We start from the raw sequence: 19644 nt of genomic DNA, 5'->3' as shown, positions 1-19644 counted from the left end.
GCCAGGATGGGAACACCAGCTCCCAAACGCCTTCGGCCGGCAGCTTGGGCTTTGAGCTCACCATCTCCCTTCAGAAGGCTGACTTCTCTTGGGCTCATAGCCTTGTTTAAATGTTAGAATACCATCTTATTTATTTCACCTTAATCTGCTAACATCACAGAGGCAACAGCTTTTTCTGGCTTAAGCTGTATGCATCGACTAATTTTCTTTTATTAAAAAACCAAAATGACTCCTAATTTATTATTTGCTTCATTTCTATCCACAAGATGAATAAAGCCAAATTAACGCTATTTCCACAGTCCTCATGCTTGAAGAAAGCGTATTACAGGAGCATATTTAATATTCATAAAACTGATCCTATGTAAATTACAGAACATATTTACACAGAGAAAAAAAATTTTGCTCAACTTTCATTATTACCCAGTTTTTCAAAGACAGCATTAAGAAACTTGCTAGAAATGAACTTATTTCACAATGCTAAAAACAAATGGAAGGGTATACCAAACCCCTTGCTGAGTAAGGTGGAATCCCCATTATTGGCAGTGTTGTGGTGAATCCTCCATTCAAAACAACATAGTTTTATATCAGCAGCAGCAGCAATGGTTCTCATAATCATTCATTTAAATGGACACTATTATTTTTCTACCCAGCTAAGTAGGAAATTATGCCTGGCTATCTCAAGCATAATTTACAACAGAAAGGTCCTATAAAAGCTTCAAGTTAGATTTCCTCAACAAAGGCCTTCTTGTTGGACTCGCAAACAACTTCGCAAAGTCTCACCATGTCTCTCCTAATATCTAAAATATGATCTATACTAAATATCTATATGTAAATATTTAAAAACTTACACTGTACTATCTCCTCCTCATTTTTTCCTGGTTCCCCAAGACGTCACAATGATGTTTCAGAGAAGTAAGGCACTGTCATACAGAGGAAGTTGTTTCAATGAAAAATGCTTCATGTACACGCTACAGCTCTTGATGCTGAACAACCGACATTTCGTACAGCCTTGCTCAAAGCAATCATCAGCTTGCAGTCATGTCTGTCGCACCCATATGCAGATCCTCAGTTTGTAAACATCTTTCCAGTAAAGATGGGATCAATATACAAATATTAACCAACTAGTGACAGATATCTAAGAGTCCACAAGCTTTTCACAAAAACTGATGTCCCACCAATAACCAGTAACCTTTTCTTCCTTAGCCTGCCAGCAGCTCCTGCAAGCTACAGTGGGTTAAAATTCTCCACTGCATGGCTGAGATTGGTTGGCGTTAGAGCATCAGCAAGTAAAACTCGCAGCCACTGCGTATTTGCTGCTGTAGAAGGAATATTTAACGGTTAATCTTTAATTTAAAACTAACACTTCCTCAAAATAAAGCACATCTATATGCATTAAATAAGCACATATACATCAACTGTAGTACAGTCTCAAAAGTCTCATTTAGGAAAAAAAACACCTTGAACCCAACAACTCAGCTTCCTGTGGGCACCACAAATACCATCACTCACCAGTAGATTTAAAAAAAAAAAAAAATAACCCCAGAAACATCTTATCTTTTATGCTTGCAGGCCAACGCCACTCTGGGACAAATGAAATACTGTTTTTCACATCAATAAACCTGTTAATCTGGTCCCAGATAGCTGCTCAAATGCATCTATACTGAAGTCAACAGGGTTGCACAGTGGGTCTCGGTCAGCATAATTTGAAGACAAGAGGGCTGCCCGGATGTGAAACCTAACAGCAAAGCATTTGGAGCACACAGAGTGCAATCTACAGCTTGAGCTTGTGTCAACTCCTTCACCAGAAGCATACCCGCCACAGACTCCTTAGTACTGAAATCTTCCCTTGCCCATCGGTTTTGCAAAACCTCAATTCCACATGGCAGAGATGGAAATCTGGGAAGTGTTTCGTTAAATTAGGAAAGAATAGGTGCTCGTGCTCACCTGCCTCCTGCAACATGCTCCTTCCACTTGGCAGAAGAGAGCATGTCCTTTGCCACCAGGGCAGGTGGCCAATGCCACCAAAAAGCACCTCGCCGTGGCATCATGGGCTGAGCGGGGAAACAGCCTCACCTTCCGCTCTTCGAAGTGCAGGAAAGAACAGCCCCGTGAATTTAAAATGCAAAAGCTCTGGTTTGAAAGAGCAAGAATCCTTGCTCTTCACATTAAATTACATCTTTCCTCAAAAATTTGCAAGTTGCATCCCTATTGAGCTCCGAGTCACGATGCTGACAGTTCACCTCAGGTGATGGCAGCAACAGAAAAAATAAGTCTGAATGTGTGATTTTGCCTTTTTTTTTTTTTTTTTTTAAATAAAATATATAGGCCTTTGCAAGATGGTTTTAGTTTGGAGAATTCATTTGAAGATGATAGTCCATACAGTAAGCATTCCAGTATTCAGCTTTTTATTTATTTAAAAAAAAAATTAAAGAAAAATGACAGATTGCATCTTTTAATTTGCTTTCTTCAGCCATTAAATTTGGGAATGGAGAGAAATATAGGTCACTTCCATATACCTCAATGGCTTAAGGAGAACTTACTGCAGAAAAGATCAGAACGATGAGAAAGGGCCTCTCAAAAAACGCAAGAGCATTTAAGGAGATGAATCATTAAATGAGAACTATTATTTTGGAATATACTGTAAGCCTCCTGTTGTGACCTAGACAAAAATTCCTACTGCCTCAACGTAAACTATTCCCTACTGCACAAGATGAGCAGCCTTGAACATTTACTGTGGATATTCATTTACATATTTATGAGAAATACAATTGACAGATATTTTGCCTATTGACTGACATCGGTCAGTCACACACAGAAAAACAAAGTAAGAGGTGAGCAGTGGCCACATGAGATACATTTCTACAAAAGCCTTGGGAAGTTGAGAAGGCACAGGACAGCAGCAATGCTCTATTCAGAGCTATAAAAACCTTTAAGCAGCACGAGTTTAAGTGTCGCTGTGCCAGCAAATATGCTTCAGAGGTGCATGTTTAGCAGATCCAGGCATATCCCAAAACGCTACCCTGAAATTGCAGGGGTAATAGCTGCCCACTATGTATTTTCTGCACACACTCGGGCTTGGCAGGGTGGTTATATAGCTCCAATACCAGTCAGTTACAGGAAACAAGTCCACATTATCAACAATGTTAATTAATAAATTCTCTACCCCTTTAATATAATATAATATTTAATAACTTAAGATTAGAATAAACTGAAGTTGAAACAGATATTTCCAAAGTCTTACATCACCATTCACTTAGCTTTCCTCAGTGCTCCAACCCTATCCCCAAAACACCTGGTCCTTGAAAAGCCCCTACCTCCAGTGGTAAAGCACCAACTACTGTCTTTTAAGCCAAGCAGGTATTTTATATGTAAAAACCTGTTTCGGATTTCAGAAGGGAGACCTTGCAAATAACGGATGATGAAGCAGGACATTGTACAAATGTCAGCTTTTGCTTTGTGGCATCCTCTTAGGTTTCTGTTATAGTTTTAGTGGCAGAATTCCAGCAGCTTGCAAGGGTTTGTCAAAATCTGGACCATGGCCTCACTCTGCTAAGAATGGTACCCAACACATACAGGAAAAATATTTCCATACCTCTGTGGAATTAATCCCTCCATTAGGTAAACATCAACAAAAAATAAAATAAGTCAATACATTTTTGGTCTATTTCCAAAGTTTTGCTTTGCTTGCGGTATAAAACTTCTAACATGTTCAGCGCTATATGGATTGTTTTAAGTGTCTCTTTCCACACACAAATAAACAGTAATTTCTGTAAAAATATTTTCCATTGTTTTAATGCTCATTATAAATAAAGAAAACTACCTGTAAGCTCATGAAAAAGACAAAAATGCCAGAAATATTTTTTCATTGAAAATGCATCCAAATACAGCTTGTAGAAAAAAGCAAGACAAAACAACCGAAAGCCCTTCCTGGCCAGGAGATCAAGTCAGCTCCCATCACCCTGCATCTGAATCCCCGTCTTTCCTTCAGCATCGTCTCCTTGCTCTCAACCCAAAGGCCTAATTCTTAACATGGAAAAGGGCACAGGGAAAGCTGCTGGGAAGTCCTTACATGTTGTAGAGGATGGCACAACTGGAATGGCAAGGATGAATGGCTGTAGATTGCTTAGCAGATGACGCACAGAAAAGCAGCAGATGGTATGGGGCCTTTATAGGATTTCATTGCTTAGCTCGACCTAAGCAATCGAGACAAACATTAGTTGTATTTGATAAAGGTCACAAACACCCTCCACCCCCATCCTTCCCAAAATACACAATAACAGTCCAGTATGACCATCTCCGTCAGGTCCAAGTTATTGTATGTTACGTAGAAAAGGCCAAGCCGCTGCTTTAACTTTTTACACAGTAACTTGTTAATTGGCACTTAAGTACTATGAGCAATAGCACTACTTGACATCCCTCTATATTTGGGCACCCATTTTCTAATTCAATAAATGTAACGCTCAATATGCAGAAAATTTATTGCAGGCCCCACCCGGCTTAAGATACTAATTCTCACAGTATAATAATTAGTGGTCATGTATGAGGCAAGGAAAATCAAGTCCAATCCTGTAATCCACACACAGTGCTTTACCAGATGCAGTTCTGTAAAACTCAGAACAGTTCTGAGACAAAACTACTGAAGAAATAATTAGAGATGCAAATGGTAACTTGGAACTTTTAAGAATACTATACATTGCACTGCAAAATCAGCAAGAAAAACAACTTAGTTAAGCATAGCGGGAAAAGCAGCTCCCGACTACACTTCTCACCCTGGTATCTATGTGAAAAAATGGAAGCCAACAGAAAGTTTTATTAATTAGAAGTGTTAAAAGGTAAGAAAGGCAAAGTACAAATCGTGATTACCATGAATAAAACAAAAGGGCTCGTTTAACTTTACTGGAACAAGCAAAAAGAGATACCAATAGCCATATTAAAAATGTGGAACTGCTGCTAATAGTGGGGGAAAAAAAAGGGAAAAAAAAAGAGCAGAGACATACAACAGATTTTTGTTCTGTATCTGAAGAGTTAAACAATGTTAGACAACAGCTATTAACATTTAACTCTCTGAGATCACTAGGTCCAAATAACTTTTATCCAAAGTAACAAAAAACACCCAAGAGGTTGTTAACACTCCTTCTCAGAAAGTCCTAGAGCACCAGAAAGTTCCAAAAGCCTGGAAGAAAACTAGGGTGGCTGCAATACTTAAAATGAGTAATTGGGGAGATTAACTTTATGATAGCCTGTCATCTGGATACTGAGCCCATCCAAAATAATGAGAAGTTTGATTTAGGATTTTATTAATAAAGACTTTAATTAATAAGCATCAAGTAATTAAAGCAATTAATATCAAACAAGCTCATGGAAAGTAAGTCCTGTCAAACTAATTCTTTTTTTTTGACAGAACTTTAGTTTTTGACTTGTTTTTAGCTGCAAAGATAAGCATTGATGAGATACGCTACTTCTGCGTGGAACTTGACTCAGTTCCGCACAACATCTTGATTAAGAAACTAGAAAGATAAGAAAAGCATTAGCAAACACTAAAGCAGACTGGGAGGCAGACTGAGAGGTGATGGGCAAGCCTGAAAATGCAGCTGTAATAGAGACCAGCACACCGAGGTGGTCTGCTTCAACAGGGTCCCTACAGAGCTGCTTACTGGCACCATGGGAGGGAGACTCACGGAGCTCGGTCTGGCTGGCTCAGCCCAGAGCAGTTAGCCTCTAAGCACCCATATGAGGGGCAAAAATTTGATTACAGAAGCGTCTTCTTTTACAAGCATAGTAAAAATCCCATGTCTGGAAGGCGGAAAAAAATTCAGAGGAAAATTAAGGCATGTTTTGCTTTCCTTCAACGAGCTTACAAAAAGTTGCTTCTCACGCACTGGCATAGATCATAACCCACTGGAGCATGGCTTCAGTAGCTTTCTCTTTGCTTTTGTGGGTTTTCTGTATATAACCCTAGTATTTTGAGGCACTATGCAGTAGCTAAGCATCTGTCTAGAAAACACAACTTACAAAAAAAAAGCTGAAAATAAAACAAAAAGACAAGAACAATTCCCTTTTACTTCTGCAACCACATTTAATTGCATTCTCATTTTCAGAATATCCTCTAAACATACCTCAAGAGAAAATATTAACTGAATTAAATATTAAATACCCAATCAACTCATCAGAATAAAAAAAGACAGCAGCTTCCATCTTTGGGCATCTTGTCTTGTACTGTTTCCACATCTACTTAACTGAGAAACTAAGTAACTTTCCTGAAAGACAAAGGTTGCTTGCAGTTTAGCGTTGGATACAGTGACGGGCACCTTCCCGAAGTCTTGCTTTTGCAATGATCTGCAAGACCTCCCTCCCTTCCCTACTTTGTTTGGAAGCAGAGACACAATTTCTTCATTTAACTGCAAACCTCTCCTGCTCTCCTCCTCAATTACAAAAATCCCAAACCTAACACCTTGCAAGAGAGGGTTTGGAGACTAAACAAAGCCCCAAATGGACTTCTGGATTCCAACTAACTTGTGATTTTCAAGTGGCAAAACGGTGACTTTTAAGTAAGAAGATTAAACACTCAAAACCAAAACTGATAGGAGAGAAGCCAAGACAAACTGAAAAAAATGAACAGTCAGAAATAAGGCAGAAATTGCACTGCGAAATTCAAAAGAAGCTTGAGGACTCTGAATACCAAATTACTGCATGGGGGTTAAAACAAAGTAAATGAGACCCTCTGCAACTGCGTGAATATGCTGGTTTTCCAAATCTATGCTTGTTACCTGGTGGATAAGTATATGTCTGTCTTTCTCCTGCATTTTTTGAGTTCCAAAAGTGTGACTAAATACCAACATAAATAGTAGCAAATTATACACTGTCAGAGTGTCTAAGCAGCATAATAGAACCCCTGCTAAAATACAACCTCCTCAGACTTTTATTTTATTATGCTTCCTCATTACGCATATTTTTGAAGTTAAAGATCTCTGGAAATAACAGAATTGTTCTTAATACATATAAAACATGCATTCTACATATACCAGTAACAGTTAAAGCAATACTGTCTATAACATTTTTCCAACACTAAAAGATACCTTGGGAAAGGAGTTCTAAGTACTCTTAAGTCATCTTGAAAACTACTGCCAGAGGTAAAAGGTATCAGCTTAATTATTTTTTTCCTACACAGTGAACAGTATACAGTGAAGCCTACTCAACCTTTTCACAGCTTTATTTCAAGGTGGAAGTGAAACTAAATTAGAATGCCAAAAATAATTACAATTTCACAGACTTTCGCCAAACACAGGTGCTATAGAAACCTATTGACATTACTATTTCAACAAAACACTCTTCTGATATACTCTCAGAGTATAAACTAAAACACTAAGGATGCACGTGGGAAATTCCACATACCGGACAAGAAGAAGGGATTTTGGATCTACTCTGATTTCAAACTATATCAGTTGCTCTATCAAATAAGAAATTACCAACTCCTACAGACCTTATACAAAAAAAACAACGTTTCTGTTTCTCAAAGTCTCAAGCAACCAGAGATAGTTCTGCAGTCAGCCTGCCGGATGCCTATAATCTTGATCCAAATTACCAGAGCTGAAAAAAGTTCAAGTAATGTTTAGGCATAGGTTTCAACAACAGCAAAAAAAACCAACCACCCCACTTTATTGCAGTTCTGGAAAAGGAAAAAAAAAACCCAGATGATGGGATACTGTTAAACACAGCTACCAAAAAGATGCCATTCTACTTGCAAAGTTAAATGCATAGCAACAGTAGATGGATCTACAAGGACATCCATGCAAGACTATTTCACAAAAACATCATGAAAACAGAATAGATAAGAACAAGATTCTTTAAATATGCAGCTCTAGCTACTCTGGACATACAAACCCTATTAGGAACTGTATCAGTTTTAAAAAAAAAAAAATTACAACTCGAGTATGACCCCAATTCACTGTCTTCACACCTTACAACATCCTCTGTAAACATCCCTTGGCCAGAGGTTGGCTGCAAACTAGCCCCACAAATTAGGGCATAGCCAGAAGGACACGTTCTGCTACCAAAATATTATTTTACTAACACAAAATGAACAGATGTCTTATTTAGACTGAGAAGGGAGACAAGAAAACACAATTAAATTCAAGCAATTGCAGCAACAGAATCCCTCCTTCTGCCTAGGTAACAGCTTCTAACGTGGAATATCATTTAAAAAAACAAAAAACCCAACTAGCCAATAGTGTCCAAAGCCAGGTGTCTCCACATCCCTCTTTTTATCACCATAATTCTGCTGGTCACATTGCCAGATGGCATTTCTTGACTTGGTCCCTTCTGATGAGCTGTTTCTATAATGTAGATGAAGACAGTATATTTACACAATAAAACATCAATGCTTTAAAGGTATTTTCATAGTATTTGTACTGCCTATACCATGTATTGCCACACAATTTTCCAGATTCACTTGGGTCAGGGATTAGTTCCCAAATGACTGTCATAAAAAACTGAAAGTGCTGGTTTCTGACCTTTTTTCCTTGCCTCACATTTTGCCTAGGCAATTATTTTTTGAAGGAGAATAAGTCAAGAAATTAATGGCGACCTGATGAAGACTACTTCTAACTACCTTTTGAAGGATCTTTTTTTTTTTCTTCCATGTGCTGCTGGGCCTTTTAAAATCCCATCATCTGTGCCTTCCATTAATTTGCAAAGTGAAACCGCCAAATGGACTGGGATATGCAAAGCCAAGACCTCAGAAATAGAATCAAACTAATTCAAATGTGTAACAAGAACATGGGCATCAATAACTGAAAGAGAATAAATACAGGAGTAGCAAGTCCAAAGAGTAAAAATTCTCTGAAGATGCAAAAATGAACAGCAATTAATTAATAAATGACCCAGCACAGATTTGAGATAAGCTGTAGACTAAACATTTGTTTGTAAAAATGACCTTTTCTTCCCCTTTTTAACTTGGGATTAATAAGGAACTCTCCTCTCTCGGTCAAAAAAAAAAACCAAATGCCAAACAGCAAAACCACCCAACAAAAACTGAAAACCAAACCAAAAACCCCACCTAGCTGCCCCTTCAGGAGCACAAACCTTCCAAGTTTTCCTTCAGTACAAGGAAGGAAAAAGCAAGTTCACAGCCACCCCTCTCCATAACCTTTTGCTGATAGCGCTCACCTCTACAGAAGGCAAACCCTTGAGAAAAGCACGGCCCCAACTACTCGAGCGCACCCAAGCATGCAGAGGGACAGAGGGCTGCTTGCCAGGACTCCTTCCCAGCTGAGAGGCTGCAGAGTGAGTTCACCGTTTAGGTGGCGAGTTGTCAGACCAAGTGGTAGCCACATGGATACCGAGTACTTTTATTTATTATTATTTATTGTTACACTTCAAGAACCTCACTTAGATCGCTTATGAAGTTAGTCATGTTCATTATATAGGTAACAAATACTGATCTGAATACAAACTGCTTTTAGCGTGGTATCATTATAGTATTTCTAATAAATTCCTCTAGCAAATCCTATTTCACAGCTTTCTATCCAATCAAACAAAGCTGGTATACCAAATACCAATGCTTTCAGAGATGTCACAACAAAACAACTTTCTACAGAGAAAGAAATGCAATTACATAATATTTTCTTTTATTTTTAATCCTCCTCTTTGTTTTGGCTTTGATGAAGACTGCTGATGGCCTGTCAAGTAAGAAAAAAAATTCAATGCTGAATTTTCAACTAAAAATTTCAATTTATGGGTTTTTAACTCCCTTGGTGATACCAAACAAATGCAGAAGTTCTCCAGCTCCAGCTGGCATTGGGTGCTAACCTTTACCAGCCCTTGACTGCCCTTCCAGCTGTGGGGCAGAGCCGAGTGCAGCTCCTGCAGTGAGGAAGCCATGCTCAGACTCATCGTCCTTAGTGACGTCCCTCCTACATGATCCAAAAGCATAACGCCAACACCTGGCTCTCAACCCGAGCTCTATATAAATATCCCTGTGCAACATGTTTCTACACCCCGTATGCACAATAACGCATTTTTATTACACAACTGTAGTAACATAGCTTTGTCCCTCGTGCCAGATTTCCTGCCTATACTTCCACTGAAGTCCCTCTAAGGATGGTAGAGAGACTCAGACAAGGACTTGGCATGTTACTCAAGCCTTCACGTAAGTTTTTTGAAACTAATGAATCAGGAAAAGAATTAACTACCCTCAGCAGAAAGACAGGGTCTTTCAGAGATTTCAGCCAAGGGGACTGCGGTGCAGGGAAGGGTAACACCGCTTGCCTACCACACCTGCAAAAGTTTTCCTCTGGGCAGCAAAACAGTGAGGCAGCGCAGGGTGACTGCTCAGGGGACCCCAAGAGCTCTCAGCAGCAGGACACATCTGGTGGGGCAGTCGACAGACACAGAAAAATCTGGGTTCAGCATCTCCAAACTGAGGCATACCTGCACAGCACTGCACAGGGATAGCCACTGCTATCTACTGACCCTCGTGCCCCAGCCCCTTTGCAGCAGCCCCAGGTCCCCACACTGAACCAGGTCCAGCGGCAGCCCTGGATCCCCCCACAGCCCCACACCAGCCCCGCTGAACAACAACCACCTCAAAGCCCTCAGGCCTTGTCTTTGGCACTCTAAAATCCACTTAAAGCAATGACCCGAATCCAAATTTAAAAAAAAAAAAAGCCTTAGTCCTGCAAAAAAAGTTTAACTTACTTTTCACTGTAGCTGCTTTTCCCACTGAAGTTGTGTTTAAAACACCACATATAAAACAGAAAGCAACCAGAAGCTCCAAATTAGACATCCCGAACCGTTCAGAGATATTTCTTCAGACAAGAACATGAAAGGCTCCTCTGTTTTCCAAAAGAAAATGATAAAGGCAACTTTTAATCCAGAAACACACACACACACACAAGAAAGCTGGCCTTATCCCAGACGGTTTCCCAGAGCAAAGCGGGCCATGTCCTGCTCTCCCACCCCTCCAACAGACACAGACCCCATCCATGGAAACACAGCAGCTCAACGTCACAAGCGAGCATCTTGATGTCTGAGCTCCATTTCCAAGAGTCCAAAAATAGATGCAGTAATCAAACCCGGTTTAGCCGAAGTTTTCACTTTGTTTGCAGCGTTACGAACTTTTCCGCCGGAAATAATTTTGGTGGGATGGAGGCGGTGCCCGGCATGGCGGACACAGCTGCAGCTCCCGACCCAGGAAGCTGCCCATCCCCACAGGGGGAAAGCCACCGGGTGCGGCACTCACTTTGGGCCAAGTTTTCAAAGGCTTACAGGTGTCTACAGATGCAGAGCCTATAATTTTAAAATACCACCGCCTCTGCTGAAAGTTGGGGAAGGCAAAACAAAACCCAGGACAATAATCTGTGATAACAAGTTACTGTGAATCAACTGACGAACACACTAATTGCACATCCACGTTCTTTAACTCAAGTGACCCTGCTTTTGCCAGGGGCTAATAATGTACATACAATTACCATAAATAGCTGATGAACTGTAACTTGTTTGTGCATCTGAAACAGTGGGTGTTTCTGGAAATCCTATCATATGCAGAATTACATACTCAGGCACCTCAATTACTTTTTCAACCCTGTCTAGTAATACCTGCTTGTTTTTCCCCCACTCTTGGGCAGTGGCAATAAGGTCCTGTGACCTATATTATTTCCACATGCTCCATCACTCAGAGAAAAGCCCAAAAGCACTACCAAGGAGCCGCAGCAGACGTGGCTCGCTCTCACCCCACTGCACAAGCCAAGTGGCCCAAAACTGCACTCGTCCCAGAGAAGCTGCCCGAACAAGGGATGTACTTCTGGAAACAGAGGCTGAAGCAATAAGATACTGCAGTATATATGCCAATAGTCCCCAAAATACTCATGTGCATTTACACATGATTTTTCCACTACCAATTCTAAAAATACTGCAGTGAGAGAAAAAAAACTTTTGCTGTTTTAAGAACTGACCTCCAGCCAGGAGGACAGGACAAAACACTGACCCAGACACAAGGCACGTCATGTGCAATAACAGCGGCTCTAGCCAACTTGCCTTTAGAAGTATTTGCAGTGGTTTTGAACTCTGAATAGGTGTCATGCACATTTAAGCCCATTATAATACACTCTGTCAAGAGGCAAATGTTACTTCATGATTCCAGCTCAAGACCGTTTACAGCAAGACTCGGCAGTAACCACACCGGCACGTTAGCCTTCACAAGATGGACTTGCAGAGAGCACTCTGATGGGCTGACTCACCCACTCTGCTGTCTGTTATGAGCCAGCCGCAATTTATTGGATGGATCACAAGTTGTAGGGGAACAAACAGATCATGAATTTACACCCATGAGAAATAGTACCTTTCTTCAGACAATTAAAAAAAGCCCATCAATTAACTTCCCAACGTTGAGGTCTTCTATGCTAGCAGTAGATCAAGTTTACTGGCATTTCATACACGTGAAACCATTAACACGTAATATTCCAAACTGTGAGTATTATTAAGTGCAGCGATGAGCCAAAAAACTGCAGATGCCAACAGTTTGTTCATTTTTTACTTAGGGAGGACTTTTCAGATCCTTTGCAACATAATATAAATAATATTTACAAACCAAAAGACATGAGTAGTCTCGTATGTCAAGCCACAGTGATTTACAGACACTTACATATTCTCACTTTTCAAAGTATGTCATCAGGTGCCTCAGCACTGAGTTAGAAATACAGAGAGAGGCAGATAACATCCCAAAGAGCTTATTTCTATTTGCTTCCATTTTAAGTGCTGGACATACAGAGTAGACATTTTCATTCATCTCCACTTTAGGAGCTTTTTCCGGGTTTTCAATCTCCCTTCTTTCAACATGTTAGGGTACAGAAAAATAATTAACAGATACAAGTTACAGCTGCCTCGGTGATAGAAGAAGTGATACTGTGGAAGAGATGCTAAACAGAGATGATGCAAGCAGACTGAGCAATGGGAGCAATGTATTGAGATACATTTCCACGTGTTTTTTGACTCACTTCTTCTTTGCATGAGGATGCGTGCAAAGAGCACACAAATCAAAAAACAAAAGATGCAATCAAATAGCATCTCCAAACTGGCATCACTGAAAGCGATGCTTCCTGAAAGAAGGAAAGAGAAGTAAAGGCTGTTTTGCAAACCAGCAACACAAAAAAGTGGCTTCAGTAAAAACTGTGAATTTGCAGTCACTAGAGGTATTGCCCTGAGGCTGCCTGCACTCCCCAGGCAGCTCAGTTTGCAGCGACCTACTCTAAATGAAACCAGACCCAGACTCTTTTTGCTCTAGCACCAGAGCCCTGCAGTAGATTCAGCCATGGCACAGGCTCTTAGCAGCAAGGCGTGCAAAATAATCGAGCTGAATGCCACGAGCACACAAAGTAGCCTAAGCGAAGAAATTCAGGAAGAAAAAGTGAGGCCCAGTTGATGAGTAGAGATCATTATTTTGGCACCAGTAAGTATATTTAATCAAAATGCAAAAGGAGTATCACCACAGGTGTGGGGAAGGAGGGCAGCAGCTTGTTGACGGCTGTACACAGGTACAAAGGAGTGAAAAGAAAACAGAGGCAGAACCACAGAGATAAGCAAGGACAGTGGTCACATCTACATGAGGAGAAGGAGTGGTAGCGGTTTATCCTGCTTTTAAAGGAGTGCCAGAGCAACGCTTGCAGCATGTCTATACAGTGAAGTGAGAGCTGGAATGACTCTGCAGGACTGGCAGCAGTGGCGAGGATGCAATGGCCAGGGCTGGCAGCGAGGACACGTACCCCAACATCCTGGGACACTTGCATCCTAGGTGCCAGCCTGATACTCCCGTGTCCCTGCATATTTGCTACTCCTGTTATCCACAGCAGCTAAACTAAGCTAGCACAGGGATGCACCCACATGCTATAAACCATACCACCCTTTTGCTGCTTAAATGTATACCTTAAGGCAGCAGAAGTAAAATGAGAGGTCAGACAGCAGCAAGGGCACATCAGCTTACAAAGGCTATAAATAACCTGATATTAACCAAGTCACTCACAGAAAAAAAGGCAACAAAACAGCAACTGGGCGCAGGGCTGCCCAGCACTGCGGAAGCATGGCAGCAGGCGAGGGCACCCCACTACTGGGAAGTAATATGGAGAACTGACCACACTGAGCTGCAGATACCCACGGGTGGGGGAAAGAGCATTTTCATGGACATCCAGTAGAGATCCCAGTGTAGCAATTAAAGAAAAACACACCAAAAAACAATCCACTTCTTCTGTAATGTCAGTAACAATGATCTTCCTGTAGTCCACTCACAGGACGTCCCCTCACCCGATTTCCCTCCATTTTGACTCTGCCCTCACACAGCTGGGAGGTGAAGTAGCAGTGGGATTAAAACAGAACGGGATAAATAACAAGGTAAAAAAGAGTAACCTTGTCACTATTTTTTACATAGTAAAAGACAAGATGTAACGTCCCCAGTTGTGCTGGTTATTTAATCAGAGTCCAAAAAACCTGAAGTGATTAGGGAAAGTTTTAAATGGACAGATGAAAGTATCTTTGTCACATGAAGAGCAGGCCCGGTACAAATAATCGAGTGTGCTTATCTCTTATCAGTTCAAGTTTTCAGCAGGTTAACAGAAAACCTCTAAACCAAAACTACAAGTTAAAAATTCTGTCAGTGGAAAGGCTGGTACAGAATAATCAAGTTCTTTGTCAGGCTACCAGAATACACCAACTTTCAAATATTATTTGTAATACAGTAGAGCCTGAGGCCCCCAATGAACCCAGTGCTATATTATGTCACATTCAATTTTGTTTTTCTATCTAGGAGCTTATAAAAAAAAATAAAAATCCCACACATTCTCTCTCTTAAGCTTCCAACCAAAATACGATGTTCATATAAGAGAGAGTAGAGGATTACAATGCAGCTCGGCATGGCTGCACAGCAAGACCAAGAGCAATCCTCATACCATGATCCAGTGCTGCAGTCCCAGGTATAATTTCTTATCACCTTTTGTTTAGCTTCCTGGCAGCATTTGCCGAGTGGATCAATGTATCAATATACTCATTTTTAATTGCTAAAAAACCTGACAATACAGCACTGAAGTTTCATTCTGATACTGCCCACACGGGATCTGCTGCCTTACAGGGAGGGGAACTACTGCGGCAGCCCAGCTGCCTCGGGGAAGGCATCGCTCCCAGGCTGCTCCCCCGGCTCAGGAGCTGCTCTCCCATACAGAGACACGGTACTGCAGTTACTGAATGTGCCGCCAGCTGAAGAAAAACTCCACCATCCTCCTGACTTTCTGCATTACTCACCAGACTGAGGGGAGAGGCGATAGGAACATACCATCAGAGGCTGGAAGCTCACAGGTAGCACCCACTGACCACCCACAAGAGATGCAAGCATGTCTGCAGCCTCAGTTCAAAGCAAAGTGGTAATTCCCGAGCCCCCAAAATCTAGGGCATAGGTTTTAGCAGGCAGTTGCCTGAATGAGGCTAGCCCCGCACCATGATGCATTCACCGCTTCGTCAAATGAGTGCTCTGCGGACACCTGCCGCAGCCCAGAGAGACCCAGTATGCTGCCAAAAATCATTTCCAAGTCTTCCCACAGAGAGCAGAAACCTGACCTCTGCAGCTCAGGAACACCACCAGCACCACTCCTGCTCCCAGTCCCGATCCCGCAGCCTACGTGGGGAGGAAGCTGCAGGAGATCTCCCTTCTTCCTCAAGGGCAGTCTGCGTCCCACAGCTGCCGTAACTGACCTCGCTCACCCCCTTGCAACCTCCTGCCTCCCAACTGGAGCGGGTCATCCAGCAGAGCCACCCCACCCCTCAAGAGGGCACTTCACTCCGGTACAAAGCAGCCTTGCAGCCACTGAAGATTTAGAAAATCGTCTGCAGTACCACCGGTTAAAAGGAAAAGTTTTTAAAAAAAATCATGCCAGCTGCAGAGAGCAAGCAGAGAAGTGTAAGACACCTGTGAATTTGGCCCAGGGAAAAAAAAGTGATTTGAAAAGAATGCAGGCTATAATTACAAAATATCAGAGATACGTGATTTCATTACTTGCACAATTTTCTGTGTGGATGAAAAAGTCAGTAACCTGGTAAAAGCCTAAACTAGGTTTAAATTCAATTATGAGTACACTTTTACCACCTGAAAATTAGATTGCTATATTTTTCAACAAGCAGTAATCTGCTATTTTAACACTATTTTTTTTTTCTCCAGCCAATAAATACAAGACAATGACTGTCCAAGATCTGAAATGCAATTTGTCCTAATAAACCCATCTAGGGATTGAAAACACATTCACATCACAGAATCTGAATGCCAGTTTTTTAAAATGAATGAATGGACTTTGAGAAAGCGCATTTAAGTTAGCAGTTATGTTGAAAACACATTAGTGAATATGAAGATCTAAAAAAACACCTACCAACAAAAACCAATGTCTTCAGTTTTAGCTTTTAAAAAAGCTTGAAAATTTATTTTGGAATTTTTCCAAATTACTCTAAATTTAAAACTAACTAACTAGAGCTGGATTTATTTACTTAATTCATTAGCAACCTGCTCCATCTACATTGCCGCTCACGGTTTTGTCATTTCCTGCCTCCATTCATACTATTTATTTCTTTTAACTTTGTCCCTCAGTCCCTGTAACCTAAAACCTTAAGGACTGAGGTTGTGTCCTTCCAGACTAAAACAATGTAATGGCTGTAATTATGTCACTGTGACACAGTTAACGTCTGAATCCTATTTATATTTAGCATCCTGTTTTTTTCAAAACCTCTTCTTGGCCTCCCTCCACCCTGCCTCTCCAATCTTGTGTCCATCAACCCATTACTGCCCACTCATGCATTCCTCCCCGTCCCATCCTCATGACCACGCAGCTGGGGTTGCCCTTCAGCGTGTGCTGCCTCATCCGTCTGGAATTCCCTTTCTCCAGCCTGATTCCTCTTCTCGGTTCTCACCTTTATGTGTGTATGTAAGCATTCGTTTACAGTCACCATTAAATCCCACAGACCTTTTCTATCTCCATGATGGTGGTTTTTATCCTGCCCTCACTGAGATCATCACAGATAACAAAAATACTTGAGCCTTTTCCACTTTTGCATTTCATTTCTATTTTCTTTTATTCCACTCATAATGTATTTCATTCCCTTTTTGCCTGCAAGGTAGCCATTGAACACCTCTTTGTAGCTTTACAGTTACGTTCTACCTATGTACACATTTTGCCGGTATGCATAAATGTGAACCTACATCTTGCAACAATGTACACTACACCAAATACAGTAATTTCAACCATATTCCCTTAACACTGAGTCATACACTGACACTGTATCACACTACCAAGATAGAACAATAATATCTTTAATAATGCCACTGTATTGCTCCAGTCTCCCTCTCATTCTTCTGCAGCTGAGCTGAAATCAGGAACGTACTGAACGCTGCCAAGTTTCTCCTAGCTACTTAAACAGCTCTCTGCTTTTACAGAAAATATAAAGGATTTGTAGAAATCACCTTCACGCTTTCTTTTTTCCAAGCAGAATTACTTTCTGTAAAGTACCAAGATGCCATGCTGAGCAGAAGGGGGCAGTTAGACACGAAGCCGAACAAAGAAAAGCTCGTAGTCGGTCCCAGTGGCGCAGACGACGTATTTTGAACCAGGGCAGAAAGGAAGAGGTATTTTTGTTAAACTTTTTTTCTTTATGCTAAACTTGCTTAAAATTTAATGTTTACAACCTTTTCCAGAGTGCTTGTGCTAAGAGGTAAAACCTACCCTGGCAACTTTTATGCTTATTATGAATTCTCTTCACATAGCTTGTTGGACAGCACATACAAAAGAAGGAACAACTCTGGAAAACTTAGCATTTTAGCTGTTTTGCCTTCCGTTTCATAAAACCAAGTCTGATGCATGTTAAGTGTCCTCTCTCTAATATTGGTAGAATATAGCTGGATTTGGTATTTACCTTCTAAAACCAAGCAGCTTTTCATCAGCATAGATTTAAGTGGCACTTTAGAGTATAAAATTTAAAAATTTTGCACTTATTTCTTCTATTCAGACATACCTCCTAAATCTTCGGCACGCAAAGATGGCTATGTGCTTTTTTGGTCACTTTCCTCTCTTTTTATTCTAGGTGACTCATGTAGATGTGAGCTTAACTGGCATCACTTAAAGTAGTCTGGGAAATTTCATACTGCTGAATATGAATGTGTTACTACTGTATCTGACTGAGAGCTAAATAAATTCCACATTTGGCCCAATGAAGTAAGACACGCAAGATTTCAACCTGTTCTTGGAGAGTAAGAAAAACAGCGTTCTAGATTTTAGTAAAGTAAAAGCAGATTCCCTTCCCTGTGACCCCTCGCTATATCTCAAATAATACTGACACAACAGTAATTTTTGCCTAATTAGCTACCAGATAACTAAAGCCTGCTTCTCCATGGAATATTCTATTCATTAACAAGATATATAAGAGAAACAGAATTACGTGGCATGTCAATACTAAAGTAGAAAAGCATGGCTGTGAATTAACATCAGAAATATGTCTTTATACTTTTTTCATTAGCGTTTTCCATCAGAGCAGCATTTGCCTTTGGCAGGAAATCACAATGTAAAGAAAACAAAAGAAAAACATTCATTAATGGCCTCCCTCAAATGAAAACATTGCTACAGGTATATATGGAAAGTGTCTTCATGATTTCACAGACAACGTTCTTCCAAATACACACTCTTACAATCTGGGACATGGTCCTGGGAGTCTGTTGGGTGCTTCTTCATGTCCTGCGTACTGAAATCACGATAAGAGAAAGCATTCAGATTCTTCAAAAGCCATCTGATACAATTTGGGGCAAATAAACAAAACCATCAGCTTGCAAGACACATGGAGACCATCAGGTACTGATGGCACAGTTCACAAGCCAGCATTTCCTCAGCTGGAGGACTATAAACTTGACAAAACAAGCACAGAAAATAAACCACCAGCATCCATCTCTAAGGTGTAATCGTTGTATTTTAATCAAACTGGTAACATTAACTTTTCAAGCACTGCACGTCATTTTCATTACTGCATTACTACCAACGGCAAGGAAGCCACAAAATTATGGAACGAGTATCATGAATTTGAAACACTAAATAACCACACTGTTAGTTAAGACCTAAAAAGTGTGCTTTAAATACAAACATACTGTTTCCAGCAACAGATACATCTTAATACTAAAACCAAAGATGTTTCATCCATCTAGAATGTCCTTAACTTTGTATTTGTTCCTTTTATTACAAGAACACTTACACACAGAAAACCCAGCACTGTCTATTTATCGAAGTTCCCCAAGAGTTCAAGCCAATCTCCATTTGTATTCATGATTTTTAACCTGTAACATGCAAGCAAATTAGAACCCACCTAGGAATAACCTGGTCTGCATAATTTGCATGGGCGCTCTCTTTTGCCAGTGGAAAATTGTACAAAAGACCTTGATCACTCTCATTTGCATTCAAGTAACTGGCCAAGTTTTGAAAACATGCTTTTATATATTTAAAGTTCTTGAATACACACAGACCTTGTTGCCAGAAGAACATAAACCGTAATGGGCAAGAGGAAAAAAATATGACTTAACACCATGCAAAACAGTTTACATGGCTTGAATTCCTCTACTGCATAATAGCTAAACGAGTTAGCAGG

At 40.6% G+C, this 19644-nt stretch overlaps 1 protein-coding gene across 1 annotated transcript in view; it reads right to left on the bottom strand.

Annotated features, from left to right (window-relative positions):
- Positions 1-19644, bottom strand: part of NR3C2 (nuclear receptor subfamily 3, group C, member 2) — a 209436-nt gene that overhangs the window by 131186 nt on the left and 58606 nt on the right. The gene's annotated exons all lie outside the window — the stretch shown is intronic.

This window comes from Pygoscelis adeliae, unplaced genomic scaffold, assembly GCF_000699105.1.
Source record: "Pygoscelis adeliae isolate BGI_AS28 unplaced genomic scaffold, ASM69910v1 Scaffold157, whole genome shotgun sequence".
Taxonomy (NCBI): Eukaryota; Metazoa; Chordata; class Aves; order Sphenisciformes; family Spheniscidae; genus Pygoscelis; species Pygoscelis adeliae.
The sequence above is the reverse complement of the archived record's forward strand: the minus strand, read 5'-3'. Positions and strand labels throughout refer to the sequence as shown.